The 14,345-nt window shown below is 44.9% G+C and overlaps 1 protein-coding gene across 4 annotated transcripts in view; it reads left to right on the forward strand.

Annotated features, from left to right (window-relative positions):
- Gipc2 (GIPC PDZ domain containing family member 2) overlaps window positions 1-14,345 on the forward strand; it is a 183,475-nt gene that overhangs the window by 17,583 nt on the left and 151,547 nt on the right. The gene's annotated exons all lie outside the window — the stretch shown is intronic.

Here is a 14,345-nt window from a genome sequence, read left to right on the forward strand (position 1 = left end):
GAGCTGAGCGCCCGCCGACCCAGGATCCTGGACTCGGGCTGCCCGCGTCCTCTGGGGCGCCCGGCCTCGGTCCAAAGCCTGGAGTGGGGGTGAGGCGCCTTCCAGGGGCCCCAGAGCGAGACCTGCTGCGCCCTCACTTCCAGCGTCAACACCGCAAGCCTTGGGGCGTGTGTCTTCTGGGAGTTTAGAAAGCTGAGCTTTGATCCAGCACAGAATCAGAGTTCACAACGTGGGACCGGTCACCGTTTTCACGGGAGATCGACGTTAACGGTTACATCCTGTGCTTGAAAGAGTGGGAAGTTTATTTAGGTTGTGTGCCTGGGGTCGGGACTGTCGCGGGTGTGATCGCCGCGACGCAGTGTAGAGGACTCGGTTCAGGTGGCCGCTCCTTAGTCGCCCAAGAGCTCAGACTGCAAGAACTCGACTTAAGAAACTGTTTTGCCCACATTTCGAGGAGAAGCCCAGGATTTCGTGCCCTGGATTTCCAGGAGTGCAGAGGGACCTTTGCGTGGCATAGAGTGGCACCCGGATGCCTGTGTTTTAGTTTTTTAAATTAGTTGTTTGTCAGGTTTGTTCAAGCGAAATTGAGGTCAAGGCAAAATTCCAAGAAGAGATGAAACAGCTTAAAGTATAACTGATTGTTCTTTCAGGGATCCCAGGTACTGAAGAGCAAACCGCAAACTCATTTGTGTATTTCTTATATTGACATAGGATAGTACTATTTGCATAGGACTTTTCAATTACAAAAACACGTTGTTTTTTTTCTCAACTAGAAAAGCACCTTTGAAGCAATAAGCACTTCTGATCTTCTAGCGAGGAAGATGATACATTAATGAGATAAATTTGAATAGGGATTCTACCGTTTATATACTAGCTGCATGGCTGTGAACAAATTTAACGACCTTGCTTCAGCCTCGGAGAAAGGATATTGATTGTGAAGACTGGAATTGGTTTAGAAAGCTAGCAGATTGTCTGGCATGTGTTCCATGCTTAATAAATTGTTATTAATATTATTAACGCCCAATAGTTAAAAGAGAGGCTGAGGGGAGAGAGATTGGGCCTTGCCCAAGATCATGAAGCTTGCAAGAAAAAGCCAGGGATATTCTTTCAACCTGGACATTCTGATTTCTAAACTGGTGAGCTTGTTAGCTTACTTAGCTGACAACCTTAAATGTCTGTCCAGTTTTTAGTTTCTTTTCATTGACAGCTTTCTCCATCATTATTTATGACATGATTCGGATACATGATTCAATTAAATCCACTTAATCCCCAAGGAGAAAATATTATTAATATCTTTGTATCACAGAGAGGTTGCTGAGGCTTTGGGATTCAGGACTCTTCCAAAATTATACATAGAGGCATGGTCTAGATTTAAAGCCATCCCCTCCCTCTCCTCTGTGAAAATTCTATGAAGGTGTGTTGCTTCCCAATTTCTCCAGTCTTTTAGTAATGTCTTGGTGGCCACATTTGGTGTTTTCAGTTTCCACTCTCTGGCTTACAAGATAAAATTCCAGGATATTGAAATCAGGTGTTTTGATGCACTATATCAAAGTTCATAAACACTTTCTATGGCCCCAATATATATATACATAGTGAATTTATGCATATAACCCACATTAATGCAGGCTTTCTAGCTGGATTAAAAAGAGTTAATAAGTATATGCAGGATGAAATATCTGTCTGGTTACATAGTATGTCTTACATGTCTCAGTAGTTGACTTTTATATAAAAGTTAGTTGTTAAAATCCAATTCGCCAGGAAGATTCCATCCCCTACTCCATTGTCCCAGTCAGGGGAATAAAGGTGCATGTAGTTTTTGAGCTGTCAGTACACAGGGGAATAAAGATTTCCCCCATGAGGACTGAATGGAATGGATGGTTAACTCCAGAGTTAACTTGGAAGTCCTGACGTTTCTCTGAGAGCTGGCTGCAGGGACACAAGTAGGGTACTGTGGGAGCTACGCACTTCACCAGGAAACAGAAAGGACTCAGAGTCAGGTGGAACAGATTCAAATGGACTTCCTGGGACCAATAATGTGCTCACAGCCCTACAAGGTGTGCGTGGTCGACAGTGCGGTCCCTTCATCCCTACTGGGGTTCTTCTCATCTTATAGCTGGGCTAACTGAAGCCTTGAGAAATTAAGCAGCTGTCCAGAATCACTGGGTCATAGGTTTGCAGAGCCAGGATTTGTTCTTGTTTTGAGACAGGGTTTCATGATGCAGCTCAGCGTGGCTTTGAACTCATTCTGTAGCCCAGCTGGCCTCCAACTTGTAGCGATCTTCCTGCCACCGCATCCAGTTTTGGAAACATTGCTTTTTAAACCAAAGGTTTTCTAATAAACTACAAAAATAGGCATTGGCTCAAAAAGACGCTGATGTGAATCTGACAGTTTGGGTATCACTGTCACCTACTTCATGATCCCCGAGGGATGAAGTTAATGAAGCCGCAGATCACTTCAGATTCAATAGCCTGGTGAGAGTGCATTTCTGTAATCCCTGCACTTTGGAAGCTGAAGCAGGAAGATCTAAGTTTGAGGCCATTCTGGGCTACATGATGAGTGCAGGGCCAGCCGGAATTACCTGGAGAGAGACTCTGTCTCAAAGAAAAAAAAAAAAAGATTTGTTACATTGAAACATATGGTTGATTATGCAAGAAGCCCTTGTATTTGCAGTCTTTTCTTTTTCAAAAACAACTACATAAGTAATTTAGTGAAAAGAAAAAGAAACTAAATTAATCTCTCTAAAGACAGTTAGCTCATGATACAAGCTTAGGGTCACTTTTTCAGAAAATTGAATACCGTCTTTTAAAACCTTCAGGTTACATAAAGAGTTGAGTAATTTATGACTATAGCTTTGAGATGCTGAGCGTAGTCATAAATGTTGTTGAGGAGGCCTTTTGAGTATTTGACTGCTGTTACTGCTTGGCAGGCAGCCTGTGCCATGACTTGCTCTGACTTAAACCTTTAGTGTAGGAAAAAACTGTAGGAAGACAGTGGGTTTGAAAGTTTTTTAAAGAAATAAATCAGAAGCTTTTCAGGTGCAGAAACTAGAAACTCAGGCTCACTTTCTTTATGCAATTCAGCAGTTGTTTCCTTTGACTTGGTTATTACGGGTCGAGTGTGCTTGGGACCGGAAGTGTTTTGGGTTTCACATTTTTCCTGATTTTGGAACATTTGCAGATAAACAATGAAATCTCTTGGAGGTAGGACCCAGGTCTAAACACAGAATTCCTTTAGGTTACCTTATTCATGTAACACCTTATTCATGTAACCTGAAGGCAATTTTTCAGTATGTTTTTAGAAGCCTGCATTTTGACTTTCACCCACCATATGGGGTCAGGTGTGGATTTTTTTTTTCTTTTACTTATGGTGTTATGTCAGGGACTCAGCAAGTTTTAGATTTCTGGGCATGGTGGTACACGCCTGTAATCCCAATACTTGGGAAGCTGAGGCAGGAGTATTACTGTGAATTTGAGGCTAGCCTGAGCTGCATGGTGTGTTCAAGGCCAACCTGGACTACATAGTGAGACCCTGTCTCAAAAAATTTTTAGATTTTGGAGCATTTTGAATTTTGGATTAGAAATGTTCTATCTGTATCAGTTTGTATGTGGTAATAGATATCATTGAATGACTAAATGAATCATTTCAGTGATTCATTTTCTCTCTGGCCATATAGACATTTAAGCATTGCAGTTGGGAAGTAGAAAAAGCAGGTGCTGTTATTTGTTGTTGTTTGTTATATGTCAGTATGTTATATAGGTCAGCGTTGAATTCCTGAGCCTGGAATCCTCATGCTTCAGCCTCCTGAGTAGCTGGGATGACAGACACCCTGCACTGTGCTTGGCAAGAAATTCGACTTTTAAAGCTTAACACTCTGTACCCACCAGCATGCTATTATTTCTCTTAAAACCAACCAACCAAGCAACCTTTATCCTGACTAGTTCCTGTTTGCAGAACTTAATGTCTGCAGTCACCGTGGGAGTTGGCACCCTCTTCCTGTGCCTTTCTCCCACTCCCTCCATCTCTTGCTGCCCTTCCCACTTAACCTTCTCAGGGTGATGATGGTGCTGTCCTCTCTGCTCTGTCCCCCATTTCTCCTTTACATGGTAGTAACCTCCTCCTCGGAGCTGCTGTCTCCAGTGAGCTGCGGTTTTTATCCCAGAGCCTCCCCGACTGACTTCCCCATCTCACTTGGAACAAAAGCCAAGCCCTGGATGGGCCTCGGGCCCTGTTCCCTCTTCCCTCTGCAGCATCACTATCCTTTCTGCCCCAGCCACTCTGGTCCCTGCTGTCCCTTGAGGGATGGAGCCTCCAGAACCTGCTGTCCGGGCCTGTGAGATTAGAGCACCAGTCTGCTCCCTTCCATGCTGACAGCTGGGAGAGGGGGCTTCTTCTGTTTACTGTCTGTGCCCCTTCCACCCAATCCCTAGAAGTTTTGTCTTTTTGTTTTCCTGGTGTAGCCTCAGGGGCCTAGAGCTGTGCCTGGAACATCCTTGGGGATGTGTTATGCACACGGACTGATTCCCCACAAGGGATGTAGATTTTGTGTACTACTTACACACGTACTAATGAAAAAAGAAAAGAAAAAAAAATAGATGAGTAGAATAATCCTCCCAAATTCAGTATGCAGTGTTCTGTATCTTTACTGTGAAGTTTTTTTTATGGGGGACAGAACTGAGGATTGAACCAGGGCCTCTGTGCTGAGTGATGTCCCAGCCCCGTTTATTTTTTATTTTGAGACAGGGTCTTGCTAAATTACTAAATTGCCAGATTATCCAGGATCAGCTAAAACTTTGGATCCTCCTGCCTCAGCCTCCCAGAGGGCTGGGGTTATAGGAATGCATCACTGTACCCAGCTTTGAGCATCAAAGGTGATTCTTGTACTGTTACCTCCTGTAGGTTTTAACTTTTTTATATTTTACAGGTGAAGAGACTCACCTGGAGAGGCAGAGTGAGGGACATGACTGATACCTTTTTCAGTTTGTAAAATGGTTGCACTTAGAAAGTCTACGACAGGTTTGGTAGGTGCTTTGCGAGATAAATGCAGAGCCTGCTGATTCGCACCCCCACCCAGAAGCTCTGAGGCTTGGGTTCAGTCTGGAGCAGTTTTGCTTCCTGGTGAGTCACAGAGCTGGCTCGGCCTATGAGATTTCAGGAAACCGCTCTGTGCTGCTGGGCCCGAGTGGGCCTGCGCACCCAGTATTCATGTGGCACTCTGGGGACGCAGCTGTTCCTCAGCAGTGCAGTGCCTGGCGGGCTGCAGGCATAGCTTCCTGCTCAATGAGGGGTCCCAGGAAGAAGTATAAAGAGGACTTGCATGTGGGGATCCCCACCAGTATTCAAACAAACATCTCACCCCCCAAAAAGAGGCGACTGGGAGTTGGGTTATTTTGTTTTTGAGACAGGGTCTCACTATGTAATCTGGGCTGGCCTCAGATTCACTATGTGGCCCAGCCTGGCCTCAGACTTGCAGCAATCCTCCTGCTTCAGCCTCCAGAGTGTACAGTTTTACAGTAGAAGCCATGCATATCAATTAGGCCTCTTCAATCTTATCCTTCATTAGGAAATTTTAATTTACGGACTTTGTGCCAGTCACTGCTACAGGTCTTGGGATATGTTAGTGAACAAAGCAGACAGCAACCCCTGCCGGTGTGAACTTAGTTTCCAGTCCTCATCCCGAGGTCCCCAAATGGACATTTCCTACATCGGTGACTCGCCAGCTGGCTGGGTGCCATGGGTGGACCTATTGTCTAGGTTGTTTTAGACCTGTGATTTTTTTTATTAGTGCTTGTTTGCAGTGCATAATGATTACATTTGTCGTGGGGGGTTGGTGCACGTACGTAGCACATTTTAATTCTTCTTTAATTCCTTACCCCTTTCCTCCCTCCCTGCTCCTTCAAAGTCTCAGTCTCTTTCCCATTTGCAAAAGTTCTATTTTCATCATTTTCCTCCCTTTAATTATTTTTTCCTATTCCCTTTCCCTTCCCACCCTGCCCCTCCATCTCTTGTCCCCTCATCCACTTGAAAAAGATCTCTCTACTTCCTATTTATCTATCTTCTGTTTTGCCCCCCGTATATATATATATTTTCTCTTATATAAGAGAAACTGTGTGATGTTTAACTTGTGTGTCTGACTTATTTCACTTAACATTACGGTCTCAGATTGCATCCATTTACCTACCAATGTTTCAAGTTTATTCTTCTTTATGGCAGAATAGTACTTCACGGTGAATAAATACCACAATTTCTTTATCCATTCATCCGTCAAAGGTTTAGCTATTATGAATTGTGTTGCTATAAACATGGATGTGCATGGATCACCAACATGATGTCTTCAACTCTTCTGAGAAGGGACCTAGGCAGGGAACCACTGGGTCAAATGGTACATCTAGTTTTAGGCTTTTGAGGGGCCTTCATACTGAGTCCTATAGTGGCTGTACTGACTTACATTCCCACCAACAATGCTGCAGCTTTTGATTGCTTCCCTGAGAGGCTCAGGTGGCCAGGCTGTTACCCAGGGGGACCTCTGTGCCTGGGAGCTCCTGGATCGTCAGAAGAAGAGTTCCAGGGTCCTCTCCTGTTCAAACATGCCTCCAGGGCTTGGGCATTCACCTGGACTGTTTGAGTGTTTCTTGACATACAGGTCATGGAAGGATTTACAAAGGCAATGGCAATAGTGCTCCCTGGGTGGATGGGCCATCGGAGTCCAGGAAATGGTAGAGAATTTGGTGTCTTAGTTACTTTTCTCTTGTTGCTGAGGCAAAAATACCTGACACCCAAAGTTAAAGGGTGAAAGGCTTATTTAGTTCACAGTGTGTAGAGGTTTCAGTCCATAATCAGCTGGCTCCAAGGCACGGTGGCTGGCAGATGGGCATTGCAGAGGAGAAACAGTTCATGGTGAGCAGAAGGTAGCAAAGCAACCAAGGGCGGCCACAGGTCTTTCCATCCCTTATTTCTTATCCAGGCTAATATTGGATCCAGGGGCAGCACTCACACCCTTAATTCTAGCGCCCTGGATCCTAGCACTGCACCATGAATCAATCCCAGCATCACACACTCTAGATCCAGCCACCTCTGAAAAAGTCCCACCTATGACCACCTGAGACTCTGGGGGACATCTAGACACAACCCATAATATTCTTCCCCAGGCCCCTAAAGACTCATCATATCCCTTTATGCAAAAAGCATCTCCAGGAGTTGCCAAAGTCCTCACATTTTCAGCATTGCTGAAAAGTCCAAGTGCAAAGTCTCCTCTGAGATTTAAGGCAAACTCAGCTAGCTGCAAGCCCCTGTAAGGATGAAAAGAAAGTTAAACATTTCCAACATTCAATGGCACAAGATAGACACCTGGTGTAATTTAAATACTCATTTAGGGCTCACTTGTTTCTTGTTAGAGGAGTGCCGGACCGAGAGCTTAAAACCAAAGTGCGAATCGCAGCACCTCCTGTCAATTAAAGATAAATTAAAAATGAAGATAAAATGTTTCTGAACTCAACGAACTATCAGAAAATAGAATTTCATGTGTAGAATTCCATAGGCACAATAATATAAACTTGCCATACAGGTATTTTAGAATTTAAGACGTTTTCTGCTTTTCTGACATCAAATCTAAAGCGTGGCGATTTGGCACGGTGGTGTAGTTTCCCCAAGGCTTTTCAGATGTAGGCAGCTGTGATCAGTTTCCTACAGTCCGCCCTCCCCTAGCCCGTCCCGCCCCCTGGCCTCCTGTCGGTATTAAGCACTTCCTCTTCCTTCCGCTGTGGGCTTCTCCATCAGTAAGGGGTCCATGATGTTGGACCAGTGCCGCCTGAGAAAACGATCCTTCCCTGCCTCTGTGTTTCGTGCACACCCTGAAGCTCCTAGAAGAAAGGACTCTCTATAAAACAGAAGGCTACAGTGGGCGCCATAGTACATGACTTTATATTTTAATGGAAAAGGTAACGTGTGTGCTTGGTAAAAATTCCAAAATATGTGGGTCACCCCGAGCCATAGTTCCCATTCTTTTCCCCAGAAGCATTTGCTATGGCCATTTTCTTGACTGTCCTTCCAGAAAATTCTCCATGAATTTGTGTACGTGTGTGTATATGTGTGACAGCGGGCAAAACTGTGTGTCACCCTCCCCCATACCTTTATTTTTGTTTGTTTTGAGACAGGGTCTTGCTGTGTAGCCCAGGCTGGCTTTGAACTCACCGTAACCCTCCTGTCCCAGCCTCCCGAGTTCTAGGGTTACAGTAGGAGTGAACCATCACAGTGTGCTCTAAAAGTTATTTTTGAAATTAATTGTTCAAAGCAAAATAATAGAGACTTTTGGGGAAGATACTGAGATAAAGTAAAGAGGATACCACGTGAAGATTTATGAGTACTGAGATCCAAGAAGAATGTCTGCTTTTTAGAAATATATCTCACCCTCCACTCATAGTGGCTACAGAGCTTAAGAACTTATGCATTCAGTAAGTGTGTTTGCCACATTTCATGAAGCACATGTAGAGGGACTGTCCATTTTTTTAGCAGTACTTTTTTTTTTTTTTGTACGGGGATCGAACTCGGGTCCTTGAGCTTGTGAGGCAGGCGGTGCAACCACTGAGCTAAAGCCCTGGCCCTGTTCATTTTTTTTTTTAAATGGCTAAAATCCAGGCTGTCCATCTCAGTCTGTAAAAATTACAGGTCCTTACATTACAGTGTTACAGTGTCTTCATTAATACTTAGTGACAGATTTGACGAAATCACACTTCTGTGTTCATTCTTCAAATGATTGATCGCTGCTAACGCTAAGCCCTCTGTGATCCGGGGCCAGAGCGCAGCCAACTAAGCCTAGCAGTGGACTCTGGTGTGGCTCAGTTTCTAGGTACTAATTCTTGGTATTTCATTTCTCCTTGCCTGTGCTTCCTGTCTGGATTTCCTGTACCTGAATAAAGGGGTCAGGGGAGGGAAGCCAGTACCTGCGTCACTGTTTATCTGTGCAATCTCACCTGTAGGGGCTGTTCTTGCCAGAACCCCAGACCTTTAAAATCTAAAGATAAGGTAACTGGAGCGCAGGGGACAAGCAGATCACTCAGGTCACAGAGCCCAGAGGGACGACTTTGACCCCAGCCTGTTGAATCTGTACCCACGCTCTCTCCCTTACACAAGTAACTGTTAACCTCACATCCGGAGATCCACTCTAATATCCAGTGCAACGTGATGGCACCTTTACTACTCTGAAACAAAGTTTACAACCTTGCCTGTGTGTACGGATCAATTACAACACAACATAGTCCCTTCTTTCTAGTGTTAGAAACAGATACAGATTTCAATGCTTCAACATTTGGAAAACTATCCTAGAAGACGTAATGAACCAGTCAGTAGCTTGTGTTGATTTACAATGAAAAAATTTGGATCAAAAAATAGTGAAAACAGGACAATATTCAACTGAACATTGATGCTTCTTTTATTTTAATTTGTGACACTTTCCTCCCTGGTTACTGGGGATTGAACCAGGGCCTTCGCACTGATCTATATTGCTAATTTAGAAAAAAAGTTGTATTTTGAGACAGTCTCTCGTTAAATTGCTTAGGTAGGGCTTGAATTTGTGATCTTCCCGCTTCAACCTCCCAGAGAGCTGCGATTATAGGTGTGCACCACCACACCTGGCTGATTTATGACATTTTGAAATAATGGATAAGTAACTTTTGTGAGTGTTCTTAGACTTATCGGAATGTGGCAAATGTGTTAAATATCCAAGTCATATAAGCAGCATTGCTGGCCGTGACTTGATTTTCTGAAATTATGAACAACTCTTGACAAATTATACATTAAAAAAGTACACTTTCCCCTTGATTTATGTGGCACTTGCAGTCCAGGACGTTTCAGAAGAAAAAATGCTTTGCCTCTACCCCAGAACCAGGGTCCAGGCTCCACTAACGGTAGGCAGTGTTTTCTCTCTTCTCGCGTATGTGTCTGGTAGAACATTTGAAATTCAAGTGGATTGCAAGACAACTCCTCACGGATCTTTCATTCCCTCCCCTGCTTCCTTCACAGGCCGGTGGTGTCTCATAATCACCGTAAAAGCCAAAGAAGCCTCACAGCATCTCACCTGTCCCTTAGAGTCTACTATCACCCTGCCTCCTGCCCTAGCAGCTTGTTTCCTGCCCGGTCGCTGGCTGTTAAGTGATTGCAGTCTGCCTCTGATCATATCCCTCCACCATTTAGGATCAGTCTTAGGACTGTGGTGTGCAGCGGTGGGGTGCGTCTGTGGTTGCTACGTTTGTGATGCTCCAGGCTTTTGCAGTGTCCTGTGGCTCAGGGTAGGTGCACAGCGTCCTGTGGCAGAGAGGTGGGGCTCTGGGAAGGTGAGGCCTAGGCACGGGGGCACTTGTGGGCCTTATAGTGGAGATGCCACCGCGTGGCCAAACATTCCTCACAGGTAACTCCTGCCGCTGGGATCATTGCGAGAATTAAATGAAACAGCGACAGCGTGTTAGGTATCTAGAAGGACGGTTTCACAAATGTTAGTTTTCTTTCCCTCAATCAAGGAAAAAAAAAAAAAAGAAAAAGATGTGGGACAATCCCGATGTTTGCAGTTTTTGCTTGTTCTATTCTAGGCCTGTGCAGTTTTCATTCTTCAACCCTTTGCCTACACCCAGAGAATAAGGAAGGCAAATTTAAAAGCATATCTCAAACCTGGTCCTCAGACTTAACCTCTCTGAGTGTGGGTTTCTGTGTCGCGGCCACCAGTCTGGGCTCGTCTGCTGACGGCTTCCTCAGTGCAAACCTAGTCAACTGTTTCAGTCACCAAAGCGAGAATCTCATTGAAATTTCAGAAATATTAAATATGCCAATCATTCCGATTTGTGTTTGCATTTGTCCGTCTTTATTTCCCTAAACCAAAAATAGCTTTAGCAATCCGCGTCCTTTGCGTTGTATTTCTAGGCACACAGAGCACCAGGCAGATAGAATCTGTCTCAGCGTGGAATTCTGATCGTCTGCTCCCCTCTGCCACTGCTCTCCTAGAGCTGACTTACACCTCTCCGCACATTTTCATCTTCCTGAGATCCTGGGAATCCTGTGCGAGTCTTGGCCACTGGGATTTTCTCCCACCACGCCCAGGATCGGGGAGAACTGAACCTCGGCCGTTCCTCGGCATGGAATCCTGATTTCCTTTTCTCCCGCACCCTTCCCACTCAGCGCCCTAAAACGAGGATATGCTTCTTTGAATCAGGAAATGCAATGCGGACAAACAGGTGACCAGACGTTTCCATTCCAAGCCCGGGCGCTTCAGACAGGGAAAGGGGCGGGCTGAGCACGGCTCTGGACGCCAGCCACCCTCATCCCTGTCCTCATCGTTGCTTTCCTGCCCGCTGGGAAAGGAGCAGGGAGAAACACAGGCGGTGCGAAAGTGCGTCCCACACCTGCCCATGCACACGCGCTGGGTGTGAGCGCGTGCAGGCGGGAGGAAAGCGCTCAGAGCAGGTGATCGAGGCTTGGACAGGGCTGTGGAGGCCGTGGGAACAGAAGCAGGAGGTGGTACTGTGTGCCAGTACCCAGCCTGGGTGCTGGGGACAGGGACGCCCGGTCCTGCATTCCTGGAGCTGAGGGTGGAACCTCGGGGTCACCGGCCGGCCCTGCTCGGGCCTCTGCTTTCTTCTCTGCCCCAGTCCTGGAGCCCCTGGCAGAGTGGCTGTGATGCTGAAGGGGGCAAGAGGGCCGAGGGTGGGGACGAGCCAGTCCCCTTTGTCTTGTCTCTTCCTTGCTCCGTCCTCCTCTGTTGGAGGCGGTTCTGCGTAGAGCAGACTCCAGCCCAGAAGAGCTCGCTGTGTATTTGTACCCATCAGCCCTAGGCTGGGTGCATTTTCTTATGCTAACTCCCTTTTATTTTTGATTTTTGTTTTTTGAAATAAGGTATCGCTATGTAGTTCAGGCTGGCCTCGAACTCACAGGGATCCTCCTGTTTTAGCCTCCTAAGTGCCGGAGAAGACAGGTGTGCACCACCACACCTGGATTTTTCCAACTTCCAGTGAATAATCCAACTGCCTAAAGTGGTCCTAAGTTCACCTCCACCAATTTCCTTGAATTCTTTGTCACCCTCATGTAGGTAACATTAAAATACTACATGCCCTTTAGACGCATCACAGAAAGATTTGTCAATCAGCATCCTGGGCTTATAGGAACATAAATCTTGTGCCAAACAAATCTGAAGCCTTTAAGGGCCCCTTTGAGATTGAATGGGCCTCTTATACAAATTGTGGTTGGGGATGTTGGTGTATGCCTGTAATCCCAGCACTTGGGAGGCTGAGGCAGGAGGATCATTTGAGTTCAAGGCCAGCCTGAGCCGCACGGGGGAGCCGCACGGGGAGACTCTGTCCAAAAAAATACAAATTGTACCTGTGTATTTGTTCAGTTAGCTAGAACCATTAAGTCACACTTCTGTTTGGTAGTAATTACAGTTTATAATATTTATGATGTTTTATAAACCGCTCTGCTGTTCCAGGGTGTCAGGCATTTCCTGTTCCACACTCTTCTTGGCTGTTTAGGTTTTGTGTCATCTTTAATGTCAAGTAGGAGGGAGCTTTAAAGGAGACAAGTGGTTCAGAAAGCTGGAAAATTTGAGACAGCCCCTGGCGGGGAGGGAGAGTGGTGATTTATGATACCTTTAAAATTGGCATGTAACCTTGCAGCATTAGTAGACCAGGATAAGCTCACGTCTCTCTCTGCCTGCAAGAAAGGCAGAATACTGTGGGAAAGGATGATATATATATAGCTCTAGACATTTGATGTATCTCACTTGTTGGGTTAGTGTCTGGGTCATGTCCACAAAGGCAAGCTGAAAAATCTGTCTGTATTCCTTTAACCTTACCTTTTGTGTCTCAAGAATTGCGTGGTGATTGTGATTTTCTTAGACACACTGGTTGCCTTGATTAGATTTCATTTAAAGAATGTTCTTTTTGTTATTCTGGGAAGTCATTTTGGTAGATCAAAAATATAAATTTTCCTGTGTCTTGTTGGGATAGAATTCTTTTGTCATACAATTTTAGTTATTAAAATCACTGGGAAAAAATAAGTTGCACCAGAGAAGAAAGAGTACAAAGAGTGATTCACCTTTTATTTAAGGCTTAATACTGCTGACCGAGGGCAGCTAATTTAGAAGTGAGTCATTTATAGAAAGTTCTACCCAGTTCGAGGGAGGGCCTTGTAAATACCCTCACAGACTCTAAATAGAGCACACAGTATCGGGTTTCCAAATATCTGTCTCATGGCCAGTTTTCTGTCTTTCCCAAGCTGTGACACCCGTTTCTGGATGACAGGAGCTACTGACAAGGTTAAGGCGAAGGCACCAGGAGTGAAATGATACATATTTTAGAATAAATCTTAGTGAGGCCATGTATTATACTGGGAGAATAAAGAGCATGAGGTTGAAAATGACGGTGTTTATAATACAAATAAATGAATATAACTAGTCAGCTTAACATTATTATTATTATTATTATTATTATTATTATTATTATTATTATTTTGGTACCAGGGATCAAACTCAGGACCTTGTGATTGCCAGGCAGGGGCAGTGCCACTGAGCTACATCCCTGGCATAAAATTTTTTAAACTGGAAGCAATATTTTAAAAATTAATTATTCAAGTTAAACAATAATGCAAAAAAAATTTTTTTTGAGACAGGGTCTCACTATGCAGTTCAGGAGGCTGGCTATGAATTCACTGTGTAGCCCATGTTAGCCTCAAACTTGTAGCAATCCTCCTGCCTCAGCCTCTCAGATGCTGGGATTGCGTGCATGTCCCGCCATGATTTTGCTATTTGATCAACCATCTAATACTTTCAGAGTTCATTTACAAAAGGCTCACTTTAGCAATCTGTCTTACGCTTTTCAGGAAGGGGGTGACTCATCAAATGAACACTTCATTTGGCTTGTATAAAGCATAAGACTGTATCATCTGCCTTCTGGGAGCTTCCAGTTCAAAGCTGAATCCACGTTTAAATCACAGCTACAGCATCAGGGGTTAGGAAAAGCCCCACAGGACTGGGGTGTAGCTCAGAGGTAGAGAGAGTGTGTGCCTAGCTCATGCCAGATCCTGCCCACCAGGGGAAACCAGAATCCTAAAGTCTGACTCCTTGTTATGAATCTGTCCTGAACTGGCTATGTGACCCGAGACAAACTGCTTCCTGTGTCTGAGCTGATTTTCCCTTCTGTGCAAGGCTTAGTGAGGGTTCCCCACACGCCCGGCTTACAAGGATTAGCTGAGCGACCATACCTTAAATGTCTTTAACAGTTACTAGGTGTGAGAGAAACATTGCAGGGAAAAGAGCTTGTAGGGTTTGTTTTGTTTTGTTTGAGATGGTCACGCTGTGTAGCCCAGTCTG

This window comes from Fukomys damarensis, unplaced genomic scaffold, assembly GCF_012274545.1.
Source record: "Fukomys damarensis isolate Sample0158 unplaced genomic scaffold, DMR_v1.0_HiC HiC_scaffold_33, whole genome shotgun sequence".
NCBI lineage: Eukaryota > Metazoa > Chordata > Mammalia > Rodentia > Bathyergidae > Fukomys > Fukomys damarensis.